The sequence below is a fragment of the Canis lupus genome, chromosome 9 (assembly GCF_003254725.2).
Source record: "Canis lupus dingo isolate Sandy chromosome 9, ASM325472v2, whole genome shotgun sequence".
NCBI classification, from domain to species: domain Eukaryota; kingdom Metazoa; phylum Chordata; class Mammalia; order Carnivora; family Canidae; genus Canis; species Canis lupus.
The window spans coordinates 61,890,680-61,914,835 of record NC_064251.1 but is presented as its reverse complement, the minus strand read 5'-3'; the positions used below and the strand labels follow the sequence as shown (position 1 = coordinate 61,914,835).

The 24,156-nt window shown below is 45.5% G+C and overlaps 1 protein-coding gene across 6 annotated transcripts in view; it reads right to left on the bottom strand.

The window, feature by feature from the left end:
• TTLL11 (tubulin tyrosine ligase like 11) overlaps positions 1-24,156 on the bottom strand; it is a 245,235-nt gene that overhangs the window by 76,620 nt on the left and 144,459 nt on the right. The window lies entirely within an intron of this gene.

The following is a 24,156-nucleotide window of genomic DNA, read 5'->3' as shown; positions in this document are numbered from 1 at the left end:
AAAGATGGGCAGATGAGGCATCTGAGTGTTGATTCAACAAATATTTATGAGTTTCTACTCTTTGACAAGCCCTGTGCTGGGGACTCGGATCGGAATAACACAGAGTGCTTCTGCCCCCCGGAAGCTCACCTGAGGTCACAGCTGGGGATGGGGCTCCTGACTGCCTGGGCCTCTTCATCCATGGCATTTACCACTCTAGAACCTGCTCCCCTCTCAGATCTGCAACCTCATTGAATTCAACAGCAGGGTTTCCTTTCGGAAGAGACAACTTCTGCTCTGGACGTCCTGAACATCTCGGTGGGCCGACTGGTACCACGTGGTGCCCACTAGGCCTTCTATGCCAAGCTGAGGAATCATCTGGAACACTTCGAATCCAGGTCTCCGGAGGATGCATCCAAATGAAGAGACACCCCATTCTTATGACTCTCCTGTCCTCCCTAACAGGACTGCTGAATACGAAATGTCTCTCCATGCCTCTCCACCTAGGCATAAGCTGTGCCTTCTGCTCAGAAAGCCTTCTCTGCCCATAGACCATGCAAGCCTCTCTCTGTCATCAAAACCCAGCAGCTGTCGTCCTACAGGGCACACCACTCCCTTCTCTGCGTCATCTCCGTACCTTGGTCGTGTTCCACTTTGGACTCGTCACCCTATATTGTGATTTTCTTGTTTGTATGTCTCAGTCCCTCATCTCCGAACATCTCGAGGGTGGGGGCTGTATCTTATGCTTTTCTGCATCCTCAGCATTTAGTCTAGAGTCTGACACATGGCAGATGTTCTACAATAATTTCCTAAGTGAATAAATAATATTAAGCATTCAGGAGGAGCCCAGAATGTGAGAGGAGTTCTAAGCACTGAGATTATCTCTAACCCTCACAATGATTCTAGGAGGCAGGCATTATTTTCCCCACTTCGTGGATTGCAAACCCGAAGCTGGGAGCAATTATGGGACTCACCTAAGATCAGAGTCGGAGAAAAAGAATGAGATCTGAAGCCAGGTTTGTCTGACTTCAGTGCTCTTTCTACTCTGGGGAGGGCCCCCAGGCAGTCTCTCCTTCAAAGTTTGATAAGGGATAGGTGAGCCCTGATGGCTGTCCCGTTCTCTGCTCCCAGACTCCAACACCCCAATGGACAGAGGTCGAGCCAGAAAGGTTCCATCTACAGGTCTCCTGACTCTTCACCTGTCAACACCCCTCCTTGCGGTTTACCCTAAAAGCACTCTCCCTTCCGCAGCATGGATTGGAATGACAGGACGTGAAGCACCTTGTTCTGAGTAATCTCGACTCAGAGTTTCATTTTTTTAGATCAGTCTGACGGCTTCTGAAAATGGTCACAGATCAGATCTTACTGAGACTAATTATTTCTTTAAGATGTACAGATCCATCCGTTGGCGAAAAGAAGGCCAGGAGGCACAGTTAAATTACATAGTACATCACTGTCCTTGGCACATTCATCTCTGCCACTCTGTCAGCGTAAAAATTTACAGCAGATATTATCTTTCTGAAAGGGTTCAAATCCTAGAAAATACAAGCTAAATTTTAAATAGAATTTTAATTTTAATGAAAGCTTCAGGGAATGCTGTTTGTGTTGCCGATCCTTCATACCTGGTGATTAAGTTAATTTATGCTTAATGGAAAGGATATTTCTAATCCCCAGACAGGCTCAACATCTGTCTAGGACTGTGTTTTTGGAAGCCGGAAGCTGCTTGTGATGGATGTAATCAAGCCAGGATGCTACTGAACTGACACCTGAAGGCTATGTGTAAGGGACATTATGTCTCTGCCCAGTGCTTGTGTTGAAATCAAATCAAAGTTGCATCTCCTTCTGCCAGCCTTTAAAAATCCTGCCTCCACATTCTTACATGTTGTTCCCCGGACAGGCTTGGGTTGCAGAGCTGTGGATCTAGTGTTTATGCTCAGTTGAAACCAGCAGTTCTTTTTTTTTTTTTTTTTAAGATTTTTAAAAAGATTTATTTATTTATTTATGACAGACATAGAGAGAGAGAGAGAGAGAGAGAGAGAGAGAGAGAGAAGCAGAGACACAGGCAGAGGGAGAAGCAGGCGCCATGCAGGGAGCCCGACGTGGGACTCCATCCCGGGACTCCAGGATCGCGCGCTGGGCCAAAAGCAGGCGCCAAACCGCTGAGCCACCCAGGGATCCCCCAAAACCAGCAGTTCTTGACCCCCTACGCCATCCACCCGCCTGTGCTCTGTTGGATGCTCTGCATACACAACCTCATGCAGCTCTTATGACAACCCTGAAGGCGGAAACTACCCCCACTTTATGTTTGGGGAAAGTAAGTCTCAAAAAGGTGAAGTAGCTCACCTGAGTATGCAGCTTGTAACCAATGTATTTGATCTTAAGATAGTCTGCTGTTGCTCTTTCTTCTAGAGTATAGGGCAGGAGTTGACACACTGTGGCCCTGGGGTCCAAACTAATTTGCCATCTGTAAGCGAAGCTTTATTGGGACACAGCCATGTCTACTGGATTTCATGTAGCAATGGCAGAGCTCAGTAGCTGGACAGGGACAGCATGGAAAAGGAGCCTGAAATATTTTCTATAAGGTACTGTGGAGGCAAGTTAGCCAACCCCCAGGATAAGGCCTATAACCTTGGAAGGAAATTAGCTGAGCACCTACTATCTGCAAGGCCCAAGTTGGGGTGAGCACTTGGAGTCAAAGTAGAAGACATAGTCCATGGCTTCAAGGAACTCAGTCTACAAGCAGGACCTTCAAATAAACTGGTAAGTCCAAGAAGCTATCTCAGTAGCTCTCAACCTACCTAGTAACAGATCCAGAGTCCCGCTCTGCTCTTGGCCTCCCTAGCAGACTACTCAGGCATTCCTGAGAGTTCCCAGGGAAGACCTCAGGAGCACCCATGACCAGTGCCAGAGCCCTCGAGAAGACTTCTACTTCTCCACACAGACTCCCAAGGGCCCTCTCCCATTGGAGTGTCCTCGCTTCTGAGCTGGGCTGTCATGTGAGCACCATCCCATGGCAAGAGGGCTCGTTCTCCATGCTTCCGAAGCTTCCAGCCCTTGAATGGAGCTAGATTCCATGGAGATATGAGGAGAAGACTGGGGGCCAGCAGGGAGCCTGTTCCACCTGTGGCTCCTGGGGTCTGGCTTGTGGCAAGTGTTACAGGAGTCTTCTTGCCCAGATTCATCAGCTTCTGCCTCTCACCCTTTTTCTACAGGAGCTTAAAACCGGTGCCAGACGGCCCAGGAGAGGAACATAGGCCACTTCACCTCTGTTTCCTCCCCACCATGTTGCTCTTCACAAGACCAGAATGGCTCTCCCAGCTACAGCATAGCCAGATACTGGTGGTGGCGGTGGGAGGGGGACCCTGATCAATGATTCCATACCAGTGATTCCTGGCCATGAGATTAAGAAAGAGCGCATTCATACAATGGGTAAAATGAGAAAAGGAAACAAAACTGTGCATGTGAACATGTGAGCATGGGTGTCCATTCTTTTATGAAATCATGCTGACAGGTATGAAGCTAAACTGTATGAAACTGCAGATGTTAGACTCTTTGGACATATAAACATGTGGATTTCACATGGTTCAAGCTAATCATTGGTACTTGAGGGTTTTTTTACATCCTTACATAGAAACAAAATGTTGGTGACTTTATGTTATTTCCACAATTTTTTTTTTTTTTACATTTTATTGGTTTGTAAAATCTGAAAGTCTGGGAATTACTTACCTTATAGCAGCAGTTAGCTCCAAAACACCCTCATAAGACTTGGCATTGGCTATCAAACTTTAAACATCACTTATTCTTTGACCCAGTGATTTTATTTCTAGAAATCTACCCTGCAGAAATATTTCTAGAAATCTACCCACATGCACACTCAGGGGTTCCTGGCAGCCCTGTTTGAAATGTGGAAAAGTGGAAATAACATAAGTCTCCATCATCTGGGGCCTGGTTATTAAAGGTATGGTAAGGCCCCAAATGGTTCCACTGTAGGAACAATGTCTAGATCTGGACCTACTGATGCAGAAAGCTATACTTGCTATACGGATAAGTAACAATAGCCAGTTGTAGAACGCTACGTGTATAGTACAGTGCATAGTATGATTCCATTTTTTATGAAGATAACAATAACAAAATGAATTCACCTCTCCTTGGAGGTTTAAATATCATGTAAAAGTGTTTGAAAGGATAAAAGCAAATTGTTTATAGCAGCTATCACTGGAAATTAGGGTTGGGATTGAGGGAAAGAGTGGGAAGGTTTGACATTTCAATGTATATTATTTATAAGTAAGATATATTGCTACTTTGATAATTTTTTTAAATTTCATTTTTAAGAAATCTACACCCAATATGGGGCTCGAACTCACAACCCCGAGATCAAGAGTCGCACTCTACCAACTGAGCCGGTCAGGTGCCCCCACCTCTTTAATTTTTTAAACAAAGTAATAATGATTTTTATTTTTTTTCCTTTTTTTAAAATTTTTATTTATTTATGATAGGCACAGAGAGAGAGAGAGAGAGGCAGAGACACAGGCAGAGGGAGAAGCAGGCTCCATGCACTGGGAGCCTGACGTGGGACTCGATCCCGGGTCTCCAGGATCGCGCCCTGGGCCAAAGGCAGGCGCTAAACCGCTGCGCCACCCAGGGATCCCAATAATGATTTTTAAAAAGGCCTGGCTATACAGTGGTTATGCCAAGCAGAAGGAGAGAGAATACAGAGAAAAGAAAAAATCATTTTGATTCTGGGGTTGAGAGAAGGATTTCTGAGGAAGTGCTTTCTGAGCTGAGCCTGAAAAGCAGCCAGCAATCAGAATCAAAGAGCAGAGTCCGGCTGAAAGGAATCATGAGCTCAGGCGAGCCCTGAGTGTGGCTAGCGGGGTTAGAGCTTGATTTGTAGTTGGCGACAGTCAGATGGTTGGAGACACTGTTAGGGAATTTGATATCCAGTTAGGATTCTTATTACTTTATTCAGACAAACCAAATTTTTTTACAGGTTGTCTCTTCCTTGGGACAGAGGCAGACTGACTCAAGTTGGGACCTTGTGGCAGACATGACTGATGGTTTATCCAAAGCCCATTTCCTCCCTTCTTTTTTCCTCCTGAACTCCCCTTCTGTAGAGGTCCTATGCCCTGCCTCAGGGCTGGGTACTGCAGGGAGGCCTGCCCCAGCCCAAGGCCTGGTCATTGGAGTGAGTTGTGCTTGGTCTAGAGTAATGGTGGATAGTCCGTGTCCTCCACTCCGCTTCTGGCTAATGTGATGTGCAGGGAAGACTAAGGGCTAGAACGAGAGCTTTCTACACTCTTCAAAGATATGTGAGGAGGGTGGACCCCTTTCCTGCCTCAAGATGTTGCTATTTTGGGGGGCACCTGGGTGGTTCAGTGCTCGAGTGTCTGCCTTCGGCTCAGGTCATGATCCTGGGGTCCTGCAATGGAGGCCCACATCAGGTTCCCTGCAAGGAGCCTGCTTCTCCCTCTGCCTATGTTTCTGCCTCTTTCTCTGTTTGTCTCTCATGAATAAATAAATAAAATCTTAAAACAAAAAACAACAACAATAGGGGATCCCTGGGTGGCGCAGCGGTTTGGCGCCTGCCTTTGGCCCTGGGCGTGATCCTGAAGACCCGGGATCGAGTCCCACGTCGGGCTCCCGGTGCATGGAGCCTGCTTCTCCCTCTGCCTGTGTCTCTGCCTCTCTCTCTCTCTCTCTCTGTGACTATTATAAATAAATAAAAATTAAAAAAAAAATAAAATTAAAAAAAAAAAAAAAACAACAACAACAATAAACCATGCTACTATTTTTGGATGCCATACCTGAAGCTGCTCTGGCCATTCCTGGGCCAGGAGGGGGACAAACCTGAGGACAAAGTCACTGTGCTGAGGATGGAATGACAAAAGGATAGAAAGAACTTGTGATGACTCAGTGATGTCATCGAGCTACTATATTTTAGCTTTTGATGTCTTTTTATGGGAAATGGTACATTTCCTTATAACTTAAGCCAAATGAAGTTGGGCTTTTCAGGTCCTGTAGCCCAAAGCATTTCAACAAATTCACCATCATTCTTTCCAGTGACAGGACTCAATCATATATTTATTCAAACAAAGGCTTCCTATTGTGTGCCAGGCGTCAATTTTATTTTAGAGTCACCTTTAAAAATCTACTAAATTGCTGGTTGCACAGCATTGTGAATACACTTAATGATAGTCAACTGTATACTTTAAAATCATTAAAATGGTAAATTTTGTGTTCAGTATGTTTTTCCACAATAAGAGAAAGAGAGAAAGAGAGAAGAAAGAAAGAAGAAAGAAAGAAAGAAAGAAAGAAGAAAGAAAGAAAGAAAGAAGAAAGAAGAAAGAAAGAAAGAAAGAAAGAAAGAAAGAAAGAAAGAAAGAAAGAAAGGAAGGAAGGAAGGAAGAAAGAAAAAGAAGAAGAAAGAAAGAAAGAAAGAAAGAAAGAAAGAAAGAAAGAAAGAAAGAGAAAGAAAGAAAGAAATCCATGGCACTTGCTGAAGGAACCATGGGTTGGGGCAAGAATGAGTACAATCTCTAAGTCTCACAGTTTTCCTTGCTCTATACAAAATACGTTGCACTTAAAAAAATCCACGAGAATTAAGTTCTGCCCACATAATGGAATAATAATGGGGCCATTAAAAAGACAAACATACACTTCTAATTTTGGCTGTGATACAGTGATAGCTAACTCACACTCTAATTGTTTCTAAACGATTAGAAAACTCGACGAATATTTTGAGGGAAGTGTTTTTAAGTATTGGACAACAGGCAGTGCAGCCATGAAAACAGGGAAACTTGAGGTGAGCCTCAGTTTTCCTTCTGGGTACTTTACAGGATCCCCCCAGGCCAGGGATGTGAGAGCAGTAGACTCCGAGCTGTGGAAACAGAGGCTGGCATCCAGGGAGCTGAGGCGTCCAGAATGCATGGAACAGGCAACTGGAAAGGAGCAAGTTTGTGAATGGGGCGAGGTGGGGGGCACTTCTCACATCCTTGGCCGAGGGTTAAATGTGCAGGGCGAGATTCTGTGAGGTCTACCAGAGTGTCCACCACAGGGCAGAGCATTGACTAGAGGTCACGGAGTGACAGGAAATAGAAGAACAAAGATGGGGAAATTCTAGGCTGTTAGAACATATGCCCCATGAGGGCAGCAACTGTCATCTGTGTTTGTGCCTGATGTATCCCCAGACTCCAGATAATGCACGTAGTACATGTTTAATACTTATTTGTTGAATGAATGAATACATGCATGCATGAATGAATGAAAGCTACCCCTGAGCTGGGTCTAGGGCAGCTGACATCAACAACAATATTGGGGTTGTCCAAGGAGCTCAGATGGGGAAGGCGCCTGGATTAGGGGCTCCATGGTCAGGCCACTTGGGAGCAGAGGTTATCTCTGACAATATATAGGATGCAGTCATCTATTCACTCATTTAATTTAATTTCTTCTATTACCCATCTGGTTCTCCAAAAAGGGCAGGTGAAATAATAGCCGAACATTGGAAATAACCTATCAATTATAGAACATAGAAATAAATCTTTGTATAATCACAAAATACAATTCTATACAAGGAAAGTCAATGAATTCCAACTACATATAACAACACAGATGAATGTAAAGTTCAAAAATCAGGATGGTAGCTATGTGTGGTGAGGAGGCAGTGGGTAGGGACTGGAAGGGGGTCTGTGGGAACACTCAGGTTCTGGTAATGGTCCATTTCTTGTCCTGGGTTTGGTTACCCCAGTGTGTTCCCTTTATGATAATTCATTGAGGAGTACACTTAAAATCATGCACTTTTTTCTATGAACGATATATGTCAGTTAAACTCCATTATTTCACAAAAATCAGAAGTTAGACTGAGTCATGGAAAAAAATGGTAGCTAGTTTAATTATAAATTTAAGAGTATCCATTTTAAATAAAATCAATCTCAGACAACTTTAAAGAGGGCGATACAACTTATAAATCTGCTACTCTACACACATTAAACACAAACTCTCCCTTCCCCAATCCATCCCGACCCCAGCACCTGGCAATAGCCAGTTCTACTTTGTCTTCATGATTTTGACTAACCCAAGCACCTAATATAAGTGGAATCATACAGGACAGTATTTGTCCTTTTGTGACTGGCTTACTTCACTTAGAATGATGACCTCAAGTTTCATTCATGTGGTAGCATATTGCAGAATTTTCTTCCTTCTTAAGGCTGAATAACATTCCATTACAGAAATATACCACATTTTGGTATCTATTCACCAGTTAACGGTTGCTGAGGTTGCTTGGTCTCTTTGAAATACTTTTTAAAAAATGAAATACTTTACTGTTTTTTTTTAACTTTTTGAAAGTTTGTTTATTATTTATTTATTTATTTATTTATTTATTTATTTATTTATTATTTGAGAGAGAGAGAGCATGTGAGTGGGGAGAGGCAGAGAGGAGTGAGTGGGAGAGGGAGAAAGAATCAGACTCTGGGCTGAGTGTGGAGCCTGGTGGGGAGTGAGACACAGCGCTCAATCCCTGGACCAGGAGATCATGACCTGAGCCAAAACAAGAGTTGGCTGCTTAACTAACTGAGCCACCTAGGTATCCTAAAATACTGTTTTTTTTTAAATTTTTATTTATTTATGATAGTCACACACACAGAGAGAGAGAGAGAGAGGCAGAGACACAGGCAGAGGGAGAAGCAGGCTCCATGCACCAGGAGCCCGATGTGGGATTCGATCCCGGGTCTCCAGGATCGCGCCCTGGGCCAAAGGCAGGCGCCAAACCGCTGCGCCACCCGGGGGATCCCAAAATACTGGTTTTTAAAAAAGAAACATATACATATTCTTGTTTAAAAAAAAGTATATAAAGTGGTTTACAGAGATAGATGATAGATACATAAAATGTTTTATTTATTTTGTTTTTTAAAAGATTTTATCTATTTATTCATGAGAGACACAGAGAGAGAGTCAGAGACACAGGCAGAAGGAGAAGCAGGCTGATGTGGGACTCGATCCCGGGACCTCAGTATCATGACCTGAGCCAAAGGCAGACGCTCAACCACTGAGCCTCGCAGGCGTCCCTATAAAATGTTTTAAAATGGATCTACACATAAGCAGGGGTAAGAGAAAAGCCTGTATAGAATAAAAAGATGAGGTTAAGAATGAACCAAACACAAAAAACCACATGCTTCTAAGGTCTGCGTAGTTGCTGGCAGGGGTGAGGTGGTCACAAATTTGGCTCCAGGCTTCCTGGTAGCCAAAGGAAGGAGAGAAACAGAACAGTTGAAAGATTCACTTTGACAACAAGATGTTACAATACAGAAGCCATATCCGTTGCTCAAGGAGAAGCCCAGCTATTCCTGGAACCAATGCTGGAGAGAAATTTCTCCTATGGTGAGACAGCTAGTGAGGTGGCGCCTCATGTCCTCAATAACAATCTAACAACGATGCTAATGGTGATGCCCATGCTAACACTTTAATACTGTTTAACTATTTGTCAGGCACAGCTTTAAGTTCTTTGCCTCTACAATGTATATTTAAAGTCAATGCTTCTTATGATGTCTCCCACTGCAGGGGGCGGGGGGGGACCAAAGAAAAGTCAGGGAAGGTAGCTGGAACAATGTATACAAGAGCAAAGCTCTCTGTTATGTGGCTTGATCCAACCATGAAGACCAGATGGATCCCATATCCTTTCCGTAAACTGTGATGCATGTCACCAGGCAGCATGTCGATGAGAACCAGATAGGTTATCTTGCAAATTTAGACCCAAGCTATTTTCTTTGGTAGTTGATCAAACCAAAGGTAGGGTTGAAATCTTTTTCTTTTACATCAGTACCTAACAAGACTTGAACCGGGATAGATGGGCCACCCCATCTCCATAGGAATGGGCCAAGGAGGGTCTGTGGCAAGGCGAAGATCTCTCTCTGGAAACTCGTATGTCAGCACTAATAGAAAGACCAGTAGCAAAGACTGTAGTTCCCCAGGTTTATGCCAACCAATGTGACTGTAGTCATTTCAGTCTCATGAACGATCTGAATGAAAGCAGCCCCATCACCGGAGAGGAACTGTTCTCAAAGAGGGAGGAAGATCCTTACCCACTACAGAGGGCCAAGGACCTCCTTGCCTGAACCCCTCTGCCTGGGGAAAGGAAGGAGAGAAAGGGCATCCATTTAATACGAGAACAGCCCAGAAGTCATCCTTATGCTTTGAATTGCTTTCACTTCTGCCAACGAATTTCTAACAATCTTAAAATATTCCCTCATTGTTGTTAACAAAGGGATTTCCAGGAAGGCTAAATCAAGGGAGGCTAATTTGTCTTCAGTTGTTTACTCATCCAAATATCTGCTGACTAACGGAAGAGTGAGGTGCTAGTGGGAGACCCTTGCTGGCGATATGCAAAAAAGAGTTAAAGCAGGTTTACAGCTTTCCCTCAGGGGGTTGAGTTTAATTCACTGGTTCCTTCTCTCATTGACTCACCAAACATTCTCGTTTCACACTTTTTTTTGTGCCAAGATCTATTTATATCACAAGGGAGGTTGGATCATGTGCTAGGCAGAGACATACCAACTGTCCTAAGGGAGCTGAGATGAACAAGTAACTAATCGTCGAGGGGGGCAATCAGAGGGAAGTTCAAGGAGGAGGTGATGCCATAGCAGAACCTCAAAGGATCAGGAAAATTTGTCTTGCCAAAGAGGTTGCCATAGGATTCCTCCAAGTAACAATTTTTTCTCTCCCCCCGGTACCTTTCAATTACCCATGGACTGACTTACACACCCTTTTAGAAGCACAGCTGGTGTGTAAATTAGAACTCAGCAATCCCTCCCCAGGGCTGAGTCCCCTTGGGAGAAATTCTGACACCTGCTGATCTGTTTCTGTGTACTTTTCCAACACCTTGAGAATTCCAGTTTTAGTGATCGCAATTATTGAGACACTCCAATTGTGGGTAGTCTGACAAAGAGGGAGTAGGGGATCCAAAAGAAGGAGTGGAAGCCAAGCAGGTGGCCGGGAAGGGTCGAGAGAGAGAGAGAGAGAGAGAGACAGAGAGAGAGAGAGAGTCAGTCCTGTGGCCAGACAGAGGGAAGTCATCCTCAACTTCAGATGCTCATGGCTGTCCCCTAGGTTAGGAGGAAGGAGAGCTGAGGAATGTCTCAGAAGGAGCCGAGCAGGTCTGCCCTGCAAGACTGCCTCTGAGCCCACAGAGGGACATGGCGAGCCTCAGTCATCACAGACTAAGCCCTTTTCACCTGTTTCAAGGATTATGAAAATAACATCTTTAAGGAGCTTAGCATGCTGCCTGGCAAACAGCACTCTTTACACCTTAGCTGCACAGCTGCCGGTGTTCACATCCCCCTCCTTGCCGTGGAGGAAATTTTAGTAACTGAGCCAGTGGGACTGGAAACCAGTGGTGTAGGAACCACGGTGTTATCTGTGCTGAACCATTTCCTGCTGACTCTTAGGAGACAGCCTTTAGACTCGCATTTCTGGTGACATCCTTGAGTCCTCCATCCGAATTTTTTTTTTAAAGATTTTATTTATTTATTTATTCATGAGAGACACAGAGAGAGGCAGAGACATAGGCAGAGGGAGAAGCAGGCTCCCTGTATGGCGCCTGATGCAGGGCTTGATCCCAGGATCCCGGGACCATGACCTGAGCCAAAGGCAGACTCTCAACCACTGAGCCACCCAGGTGCCCCTCCATCAGAATTTTATCCTTCTCTGTTTTCATTTTATTTGATGCTGTTTTTTAAAATGTGGCATGATTATGTTGTGGCGGTGCACTTCTTGCGCTTTCACGTGCATTTATGCTTATTATCCAGGGCCCTGGAGCTGAGTCACCACAAGTGTCAGTGCGGAATTCTTAATTCAGAATTTCTCACCAGAGTTCCTGGAAGGGATTCTTGGGGCCCAGAAACTCTCAAGTTTGGAAAGGCTACGATAAACTAGTGACCTCTAGGGAGCAAGCTGACCGGGGGTCAAAGGAGACATAAAGCCCACTGTGACATTCCTGTTCCCCTGGAGTCAGTAGAAAGACCTCGTTTGCTGACCACAAATCTGAGGCTCACTAAGCCTACAATGGATCTGTTTTCTCTCACAGAAGAAGTGAGCCTGATCCCGGAAATCCTCTGGCAGCCTCTTGCTCTGCTGCCATCACCTGTGACAGTGACAGGGGAAAAGGCCCACCGGGGATTGCCTAGGAGGGGACCATGCCCTGAAATTAGGGTCCAGACAGGTCCCCCATTGCCCTCAACAGGGGGTGTGTGCTTGTCCAGTGGGGACTGTAATTGCCTCTGCCTGGCCACATCCAAATACGTGTTTTCAGGGTTCAGGACAAAGGGTTGATATCGGTACTGAGTGCGTGTTTGTATGTGGGTGTATCAAACCTCAAAATCCCAACGGCCAGGTGGATGAGGGATATGGGTAGATAATTTCCAAGTCCCATTAAAATAAAATATAAATAGTAAACATAAACTGTTATATGGAAACATATCGATGCCCATTAACAACCAAAGACATACACATTTTCAAACCGTCTTAGACACCCTAAATTGGCAACTCGTTTTGTAAAGGCAGCCCATAAGGCTTTGCAGGGTATGGGCACCCACAGATGTGAATGGCAGCAAAGATGGTCAAAGTTGCAACCCTTTGGAAAAGCAAAATGGCCCTTTGCAACAAGATCTTTATAAAGATAAGCATTCCTTTGACTCAGTAATTCCAGAGTGGGGTTTTATTTAGAGAAGAACAAAATTGACCATCACATAAATGTCCCACGATGTGGGTAAATTACCGTACAACTGCGCCCTAGGAGTTTCTCTACACGAAGGACGATCGTGAGGACAGCCTAGCAATACGAAGGAAAGTTTAGGCTATAGAGTCACTTAAAAACCAGGAGCACTCAAGGGAAGCATTAACTTTGTTGGTAGATGCTGGGGTCGGAAGTTTTTTGTTTTGTTTTGTTTTCTTTTTTTTTGTTTTCAGAATTTTGTTTTTAGCACCCCCCGCACACACACACACTTTTTTTTTTTTTTTTAATGCTTTACTGTTATTTGTTCAAAAACTGCAAATGGCATCATTTGGAAACAGGTGAAACCAGCACTTTCAGAGACCAGGCATTGTTCCAGGGCCTTTAAGACAGTATTCCCCTCTCAATACCCCTGACAGCCCTCGATGTCAGGCACCTCATTTTACAGGTGCAGAAACGGGTTCAGTGAAAGTTAGTGGCTTTCCCTGCTCATGGGGCTGGCAGTTACCCAGGGCTCCAGGGTCACGCTGCCTCCCTTTAGCTGTCAGATCAGTGATGTTCTGGTTTCATCCTTGAATGAGAGAATTGGCACTTGCAGAAAGAGAGTGTGCGTAGCGATGCCGGTGAGTTGGACCCTACAGCATTTCCATCCTTCCCGGCTCGGGAATGGTGCTCGGGGCAGAAAGAAGCAAGACCCTGGCTTTTCCCCATTTCCTGGGTTTTCTATGCTGCATCATGTTATTTGCCAGTCTGTTTGTTAGAAGACGTTGACAAGCCTTTCAGAGGAAAATGAAGAATACCTTGCAAAGCAAGACGCAAGGGTAGGAGCAGGCGAGGGTTCTGTGGGTGGAGATGAGAAGTTTAAAAATGAAACGGGAGAGGATAGGTAGAGAGAATAGCTTTGGGGGGAGCCCTGATGAAAAGGCAGGGGTCAAAGTGAAATTGGGCACTTGCAGGAGAGAAAAAACCCAAGAAACCCATTTAGGCCCAAGAAATTTCCTGCAGAAATGCCTGTGGGGATAACAAGCATCTTTTTTTTTTTTTTTTTCTTTTTAACCTGAGCAAAATCGTCAAGCCCAGCTACTTTTATCAACTAAAATTCATTCTGGAGATTTCCTCCAGCTCGTGAGAGACATTTTAACTCTCCCTGAGACAGTCATTTGTCACAAGAAGCTGGAAGCTCACCAACATGTCTGTAAGCAAGTCTGAGGGTTCTATATAACAAAACAAATGGCAAGGTATTGATTTTGTTTCTTTTCAACCTGTTTTAATCCAACTATATGGTCTTATTGCAAGAATTTTCTCATCATGACAAGGAGAACAGGCTCCGCTGAAGGAGAGGAGCAGGACACGGGCAATTCGCTCTTCATTTCTCCTCGGAAAGGCTCTTTTTTATAGACCTCTAATATCTCCACGGCAGAATTTCGGTCCCAATCTTCCACCAGGACATTTCTGAAGGAAAGACCAAGGTGCCGAGGCATGTGACCAACAGAAGATGTGGGGCTTATTCCGCCTAAGGCTGAAGCTTAGAATAAACAAAACTAAAAACCTAGAGAAGGTCGCGTCCTGTTAGTTCGGTTGTTTGTTGGCTCCTCGGAGCCCCCAGGCGCAGCCCCAGGCCCCGGGATCCCGGACACGGGCGAGGCCCCCAGCGCCTGGGCCCTGAGCCTGGCCCCTGAGCCTCGCCCCTGAGCCTCGCCAGCCTCTGGCTTCACCGCCTGCTGCAGCCCTGAGGGTTCTCTCGCCGTGTCCTGGGCATGCGAGGCCCATTCACGACCCTGGGCCGCTGCTCACAGCCTCTCTGCCGGATGCTCTCTCCTCCTCGGTTCGCACCTCCGCATTCTCCGGGGTCGCGGCCCCTCAGCGAGCCCTCCCGCTCCCAGGAGTGCGTTGCCCCCTCCCTGGTCCCGGCCTCCCGTACCAAGGCTCTCCGTGCGCTCCCGGGCGCCTCCGTGGCAGGGGCAGGTCTCTCGGGTCCCTCGGGTCCCTCGGGTCCCTCGGTGCACAGAGCTCGCTCCAGGGCCCGGATCGATGCGTGCTCGGGGCAGGCGTGTGGCATGGCCCGATGGATGGCAGCGGCCACTGCCCTCCTCCAACCCCGCCCTGCTGAAGAGCAGCCCCCGCCAGGAGGGGAGCCCGGCACCGGCACCAGGGCCTCTGACTTCAGGGTGAAAGGACAGGCCCGCTGTCGGGGAGGTAAAGCCCTCATCCTCCCTTCACGTTTCTCTTGTGCCACAGGAGCCCCGAAAGGCCTGTCATGTCCGTCTCTTCCCGGGGCCGTGCTCCTCTCAAAAACATACCAGTTCACCTGTGTGAAGGCTCTGAGGTTATTTTGTCGTCTCTCGAGGGGTTTTTTCATCTTTAGAGCCATGAGGAGGATCCTGACACACGCTTTGAGGCTCCTCTTCACACACACCCACCAGGAAGCAGCCGTGAGGTTTTGGACGTGAGGCCTCTGCTCCAGAGGGGCCTGGTCCGGCCGCCGCCAGGACGCACAGGCCGCGACCCCTCCAGCTCTCACCGCTGTCCCTGCGCTCTGCACGGGGCCCCTTGGCCTCTGCTGCCCACACCTAGTTGAGAACCCGCAGACAACTCCTCTCTCCTCTGGTCCGAGCCACACAGTCCAGGAAGGGCTTCCTCACATTCACGGAGTCCTTCCATTCTCAGGTGAATGTGGGACGGAAACAACATCCAGCATCTACTGCACGTTGGGTGGGTGCCAAGTGCCGAGCCAAGGATGTCACAGTCAGGGAGTCCCCTCCTGCCCCTGCTGCCGCCACGGCCACCCTGCGGCCTCTTATCACCCCGTGGCATAGGCCTGGAATCTGAACGAGTGGCAGAGCAGGGCTCCATGGTCCAATCCTCTGGCAAAAGACTATCTTCTCTTCGCAAGTCATCCTCTGGGGTATCATCCCCTTCAGTGGCGTTTTACCCCCTCAAGGCTGAAGCAGGAGCTTTGGTATCTCACAGACTTGGCTTTGGGTCCCACTGGTGTGGCTGCTTTTAGACCCACTACCCCACACCCCTCAGCCTCAGAAGCCTCAACACCACACGGAGGGAGTAAAAGTACGTCACCCTATAGCACTATTGTGAAAATTAATTGAAGTAGCGCTTATAAAGCCCTGTGCACGGTGTCTTACCCAGAGCACGTACTCCGCACGACACTTATGTAGCTAGCCAGCTAGATATTTTTGTTATCATTATGTTTCCTCTAAGCTTTCCATTTCCCCTCTGAATTTGACCTTCACGGTTATTATTTTTGTTCAACAAATGTCAGCTTCTCCCTGAACCAAGATTCAGCTTTTAGGATCAGTAACTCTTAAAAAGAAAAAAAAAAAGAAAAAAGAAAAAACCCCCCCAAACCAAAAAAAAAAAAAAAAAAAAACCATCCAACCACTGACGGTATTCCTACTAAGTGCCAGGTGCTGTCAGGCAAAGAAATGTAGGCACAGGAGGCCCCTAGAAAGTTGAGAGGCAGTGGGTGAAAGGAATATGCAGACTGATAGAGGGGGGAAAATGGTAAATATCACAAGAGCATAGAAAATGGGCATCACTATTATTTATTTATTTATTTTTATTTATTTAGAACCTAGAAAGCAGTGAAGACTTCTAGGGACTATTGTCCTGAATAGGGCATTGATGGAAGTCTAGGAGTGTGCTGGTTGGACAAAGGGTCAAAGGATGCTCTGAACGGAAGGAACAAGAGCTGTCGTGCTCAGTCCTTAGTTACCATCTGTTCAGTATTACAGTTGGGATAATTGGGAGGCAGGGGGCGGTGGAAGATGGTGCTGGTAAGGTGGTAAGACCCAGTCATGGAAGATCTTGTATATTCCATGGTATTGCGTTTGAACTTTACCCTAAAGGCTAGTAACCCTCATACTTTGGTATGCTGAAGCAATCACCCCAGGAGCTTATTAAAATGCATGCTTCTAGTCTCAAGCTCAGAGACCGGTATTATTAAAAATGTGGCCAAGGTGATTTCCATGGGGGCGCTCCAGGTACCATAATTTTGAAGTATCATAGGAGATGATTGAGAAACACAGAAAGGGGGTGGAGACAGGTATGAGACACATGATCGTGTCTGTGATTTGAAAAGATCAAGAATTCTGTTTCAGAATATCGTCTCCAGTAGTCCTTACTTGGGAAGGGCTACTACTTCTCGAAAAATTGATGCTATTTTTTTTTTTTTTTTGTCATGAGAGATTATCTTAAAAACTTTCATTCAATTTTAGGAACACACAAAACATGCATTTACCACACTAATATTAAATGACTCATTACTTCTCACATGGACAAAAAATAATCTTTTGCCTGTTAGAGACCACCTCTGTGATTTTAAGTAAAAATGCAGTTTCAGACAATTTCAGCTGACAAAATGCAACTTGCAAACATGAAGAGAGCCCCAAAGTTCCCAGAACTGTGAAGTTTCCATAAAATCCATGCATTTCATGTTAGGAGAGCCAGGGGCATACGTAGCTTCTCTTCTGGCCAAGAAGTGTGTATGGAAAATGTACTGGGGAGGGGTGGACAGAACATTCACACCAGGTTCCAGCACTACAGAGCAGGGCCACTTACGGGGATGTGAGCTCATCTATTCATTCCTTAAATAGTAACTAGCACTCCCTGTACTGGGTGCCGGGAAGACAATCGAGGTCTGTAGGGCAACAACTCATTAGGCCGCAATAGAAAAAAGAAGGCTGCGCACTGGTCGGGAAGCATAAGCAGGTTCTGAGAACCTACCTTCTGCCCCTCTTGAGCCGCTGTGCGACCTCTGACGGGGCAACATGGGGATTATAGGAGGCGTGGGCACGTGAGCCACCACCATCAGTGTCCGGTGTAGTGTGGGCAGCAGGGAGCTAGTTAGAGCTTGGACTCTGGTGTCAGCAGACCTGGGTTTGAATCCTAGCTCTGCCACTCAGCCAGGTGGTCCTCGTGGTTACCACACCTCCCTACACTTTACTTCTGCCCTAGAATGGAGCTGATACCACCACCCACACCTCGCAGGGCAGTTGTGTCCAAATGCAGAGGTACTAGCACAGACTCTGGCACACAGCAAGTGCTCACTGGACATTTCTAATAGTCACCAATGCTGTTAGTGTTATAATCCCACACTGCCCTTCCTCCTAGTGACCGAATCTGTCCTCTGCTTCACACGGGAAGGAAATGGGAGGCACGCGAGCAGGGAAGCACAGCCAGCTGGAATCCCATTAATTCCTCGTTTCGCTTTATTCTACCCTTAATTGGGAACACGGCAAGGTTCAGAGACCTAACGATTAGTGTTAGCTTTCCCTGTTCGGTAAGGCCAGCTATCTTCCCACCCCACCTGGCCTGGCCGTTCACTAGGCAATTGCCTGAGTGGCAGCTGTCGCATTTGTCAAACGCTGAGCGCACTCAGTAACAGTCTAATGCACTTGGGGCAGAGAGCACGTGCCAACGGCACCAGGCCATGCAGCATCCCCAGGACCCCCTGTGGGCACGCAAGCTCTCCCCGGCAGAAGGCGGAGCGGGCTCAGTGGCCGAGAGGTTAAAATTAGCTGCTCTATTACTTGATCTTCTTGAAGGGGAGGAATATGTTTTCAAGTCTCATCCTCCCTTTCCATCTCACTCCTGTCTCTCTAGCCCACGGTATTCCACTGTGGATGGAAGGGAAATGCCCTGGAACCATGAACAACTCGGTGAACTTTGGACCCAGGCCTTGAACCATTACCGAGGATCTTCCTAGGGGATCCTGCTAGTCACACTAGCCATGTCACTTGTCCCCTTGGGCGAGCTGCCCGTTTTCCAGAGAGTTCTAGTGCCCCCACCACAGGCTCAGCAAAGACAGTTTGGTGCCACCCCCAGCTTCTTTTTCACCATCCCCCTTGAGTTCTCAACGATGTCAGCACCCTGAAGGCCTCTCATTACGTCCTTGCTCACGGCACATGTCCTGCACGGTGAGCTTTGGGGGCTGCCAATTTTCTTTGTCTCCATTACAAGCCTATGAGTTCTTGAGACTTGAGCTTTATAAAGTTCTCCTTCTCTGCGGCCATCGTGCCCCAGGATGTGGCCACAGGTTTGGTAAAGCGGGGAGGGAGGTGTATAAAAAATATTTAGATACATCTATGTCTCTGTGTGTATTATAAATATTGAAATTTCTGTATTACACCTGGTATTTTCAGAGATTAAGATATTTGGTTTCCAAGAGCACTGTACTCTTCTCTGGAAACACAGGCTTCTTTTCTCCTGCATCTGCACCCTCCTCAGTAACGGGCACAGTCGGGGTACGTCCCAGGTTCTCAGGATGCCTTTGGATTACAGAGTCTTAGGGCAGGATGAGCTTTGGTGAGCACCCAGCCCATTCACATCACAAATGGGAAAACTAGATCCTGAGAGGAACAGAGGCTTGCCCAAGATTATTAGCGGCCAGGAGAAGCTTCGCTCCCAAACCCCCTCGCTGGCAGCACAGATAGTCTGTGCTATTACAAAGGCTTTCTTTGTAGTTCAAAAAGAAAATCTCCTCAAACCTTTCATAGTAGTATGGCAGGCGGATAGATCTAGATAACCCACTTTTTTTTTGCAAAGAAAAATCGAGTAATAAGGCTAATTCCCACTGATCCTGAGGATAGGTGAGGTCTGAGTTTACACTTCAAGGGGTTGGAACTCAGTAAAAAGATAATGTACCATTAAAATGGGAAATTTGGCAGATACAAAAAATAAACACACACTTCAGAAATTTCCAGGTACAAGAGCAGGAAAACCGGCTTCATTAATGACAAAATGCAGGTGCTTTGCTTCCTGAGCTGGGGGGGAAAAAAAACCCCACAGAGTAAATTACACTGGAGTGTGTAAAGAGGTATGTGAGAACCCTCTTAAAAATGTATGAAATCTCAAGGAAAAGATTGATCAACTGGCTCCCTTAGCATTGAAAATGTTGGTTAGTTTTTCCTCTCTCTTGTATCAGACAGGTGGTGATTAATATAACACAACAGACAGCAGAGGAGGTGGTACTTGTAAAATAGGCACAAAGGGGAAATGATAAAGGAAGGACATAACAAGAATTTAAGTCTGAAGGTAGAGTGGAGGAAATATATTAACATGGAGCCTCTGCAAGTGAGAGAATAGAATGGACGTGATGGACAGGAGGAAAGAGAATGCTTTCCTGAGCTGTGATGGCAAGAGAATAGAGGTTAATAAGATAATCTTGGTGAACAAGGAATAGATACATTTTAGGCACAAGCCGCTGCATGTGCAAAGGCCCTGAAGCAGCAGGGAGCCAGGCTGGAGGACCTGATGAAGTCACGGAAAGGGACTAGTATTCAGGAAATACTAGGAATGTTAAATGAGGGAAGAGACCTGATCTCTAGATCTAGGTTCCAGATCCATGGTTTCCAAATTTGGCGGATGGGGGAGGCCCCTTGGGAGTCCTTTATACACTTACAATTAATCATTTTGCCATAATAGAAATTAAAACAGACAACTTTTGGGATCCCTGGGTGGCGCAGCGGTTTGGCGCCCGCCTTTGGCCCAGGGCGCGATCCTGGAGACCCGGGATTGAGTCCCACATCGGGCTCCCGGTGCATGGAGCCTGCTTCTCCCTCTGCCTGTCTCTGCCTCTCTCTCTCTCTCTCTCTGTGACTATCATAAATAAATAAAAATTAAAAAAATAATAAAACAGTCAACTTTTTAACATATTAATCTAAAAATAGCAATAGCAGACATACATTAATAGCGTACATTAATGTAAAATAACATCCTTGTGAAAAATGCTTTTTTCCAAAACAGCAACCAAAAAATAGAAGAGTAGCACTGTTTTACTTTTTTTTTTCAAATCTCTATAATGTCTGCTTTAATTAATGATAGTTGGGGTCTCATATCTGCTTCTACGTTGTCTGCTGTCATGTGCTCGGGGTTGAAGGATATGAAGGAAATCTGGCATACCCCAAATCTTACCAAGTGGCACTGTTTTATTTACTTTTTTTATTTTTTTAAAGATTTTATTTATTTATTCATGAGAGACACACCGAGAGAGAAGAGAGAGGCAGAGACACAGGCAGAGAGAGGGAGAAGCAGGCTCCATGCAGGGAGCCTGATGTGGGAGTTGATCCTGGGTCGGCAGGATCACGCCCTGGACTGAAGGTGGCGCTTAAACCACTGCCCCAAGTGGCACTGGTGAGCACCCAGCCCAAGTGGCTGCCCCAAGTGGCTCTGTTTTAAAGGTTACTCACAATGTGGAAGCTGAAATCTATCAATAAACATTGCATCCTATTGGGAAAACCTATTGTTCTACCTGGCACTTTGAATGGATCATTTACTCGTGCAGAATTTTACAACATCATGTACTGGATATCTGGAAAATACTGGTTTATGCAGACTTTCAAGATGTTGTATAAATTTGTTATGCACTTCCAGAAAATGACATTCATTAATATCATCACTGATCTCATCAGAAAAAATTTTAAATATTGCAAAGCCATCAATTTCATGGTGGCAGACACAAGTTTTCTGAAGTTCTAATGTTTGAGTTAAATATTCTAATTTTATCACTGGTGGCAAATGCTGTTGGTTGTCTTCCTTGAAATGAAAAGCTTCCTTCTTCCAGTTTCAAGAAAATGTCTGCCAAATGTCTAAATCTCAATAACTATAGTTTGTCACCAATCATTCTTTCCAGGAAAAAGAACTTTCTGATCATTCCTTGATGAAAGGGGCCAGGGCAGCTTGTAACCCACAGGACTGCAGGAGAGTCTTTCCTCCCATCAGGGACGGTGGATTCCGCGGTTGGAAGCGCTTTAACTTACTTGCCATTTTGCCACGCAGAATATTAAAAATAAGTCTACTCCAGGGCTGAGATTTACTTACATTAATAATTTGTACTGTTTCATCAAAGATTTTCTGAAGTGAACCTGGTTTCTGTTTGTTTGTTGTTTTGTGTGTTTGTTTTAAACCAGCTGTGGTTCAGGGTATTACTATATTCTTTAAAATGGGGTAGAAAACACATAAAAAATTGATTCCGAAAAGTAAACTGCAGAGTTCAGAGTTTGATTCTCAGTAAGAATAACAGCACTGAAGTAACTCAAGTTCTATTTCCTCATATTTACAATCGTCATGCTATCATTGTTTATTTAGGAGTAAAGAAGGCAGCGACTGCCAACACGGGTTTGGTGCCCCTGACTCAAGCACTGCGAAGGAGCCGGTTTTACTCAGTCCTGCTTTTATACCATCAGTGCAAAAGTCAACACAACAGAAAGGCAAATGATGTCTCAGTATTATGATGATGATGATGATGACAACAGTTTTGAGGCTTCGGAGATCCTGAAAAGATCCTGAAGGACCCCGGGGGTCCGAGGTCCTTACTTTGAGAACCACTGGTCTAAATCATACACAGCCCTGGCAGGCATTTTAAATGATTTTATCTTTAGGAGTCTGCGAGGAAATGAAAAGCCATTAAAGTGTTTTAAGTTAGTGTTTTAAGTCTTAACCCAGTTAGATTTGAGTTTTGAAAAGATCACTCTGGCTCTTCAAGAATAAAGTGGATGGAGAAAAGGGGTGAGTAGAAAATATGTTCTGAGATTCTTAGAGCTCTCTGCACCAGATAAGATGGGGACCTGGACCAGGGTGGTATATGCAAGATGCAAAGGATGACAGGATCAAGGCGGTGAGCTCAAGAAAACTCACTGAGAGTTCCTGGAAATCTCCGTAGTTTCTGGCTCAGGAACCCGGATGAAATGAGAACACCATGCAAAGGAATGCAGCCCATGACCCACAGAGCACAGTACCTGCTCCCAGGTAGAGCTCAGGGAAACCAGCTTCCCGGCCAGACCAGCACCAAGTCCCAGACGGTCTCGGGGTATGCTAACCCCTACTGGCCGCTTCTGAAAAAATGCGGCCTCAGGTAGTAACATGGAATCCAGTCTCCGAGGAACTAGCTGAGACGCAACTCATTACCATCCAAAAGAGCTAACTCTGCATAAGGGTGGCTTGGCCAAGATCCTCCCTGCTTGGGGAACTGAAGATGAGAGAATGGAGGAAGGAAGACACTGGTGGCCGAACAGGAAAGCACTTCTGATGGGGACTTAAGAGTAAGATCTCCATGAAGTAGGACAACCTGGGCAGGTACCGCTTAGCAAGCTGCAAGCTACCACTGCAGGCTGTGACCACCACAGGCTGGCAAGAGAATGTGGATTAAGACCATTAATATCAAGTTGCAGTGGAAAGAGAGGAGGCAGGATTCCACTTCTATTCTGCCCTTTGAGGGCCCAGCTGCTGCAAGATCCTAGGGCCAGTGTGTGCTCAGCAGGGGGCTCATTGGTGCTGGGGTCCTCTGGGACCAGGCTGCCCTCACACAGGTCTAATGGGCAGGACGTGCTCCTTCTTTTCCTTCCCAGAGCAGGAAAAAAACAAAAACAAAAACGTAGAAAACTTAGAATATATAGAAAAGCTTAAAGAAAAAAATTAAAACGATCTGTAATGTTATAGGTCAGAGATCATCACTCAACCAATAGTTTCTATGCCTATAAACCATATATTTTTAAATGAAGTGGTGCTATATGCAAATCATTTTGAAACATTTTACTATTTCATCCTATAGACTTTAAAAACATGTTAGTAACATCTAAATAACATTATTAAATGATATTTGTAATCATTTCTCTGCTCCCTCCTTTTCAAATATGCTAGGCTGTCTCTCTGGGTCTTTTATATGATTTTAAATTCCTGTAATAACACACCTCTGAATATAGGCAAGAATTTGGGTTTAAACCATTTCAGAGTAGGACATTCTTTTCCATCTGCATGATGTCTTACGCTAATCAAAGAAAGCCCTTTTTGGTACACATTGATAAAAACCCAACATTTTAGTAATATTTTACTAAATGTTTCCACAAGCTCATAGAGCATCTGTCAAATAATAATAATAATAATGTATCTCATAAAACAATTGTCCTGGAGGATCAAATGGGAAAATGGACACAAACGATAACAGCAACTATCTGTGATTGGCTCTTACTATGAATCAGATACTGCACTCAATATTTTATACCACAGGTGTTCAGATGCAGGATGTACTCTGAAGTAGATACTATTTGTATCCCATAGTAGTAGAAGAAGCTAACTGGAGCTTTAAAAAGTTAACCAACTTGGATCCCTGGGTGGCGCAGCGGTTTGGCGCCTGCCTTTGGCCCAGGGCGCGATCCTGGAGACCCGGGATCGAATCCCACATCGGGCTCCCGGTGCATGGAGCCTGCTTCTCCCTCTGCCTGTGTCTCTGCCTCCCTCTCTCTCTCTGTGTGACTATCATAAATAAATAAAAATTAAAAAAAAAAAAGTTAACCAACTTGCTACCTTGCTAATGGTGACACACTTAATCATTGGAGCCAGAATTTGAATCCAGATTCATCTGACTCCAAATCCTGGGCTCCTATCACTTTGCTGAGCAAGGGGTTTGTAGACAGTAAGCACTAATCATGTGACAAGTAGTCATC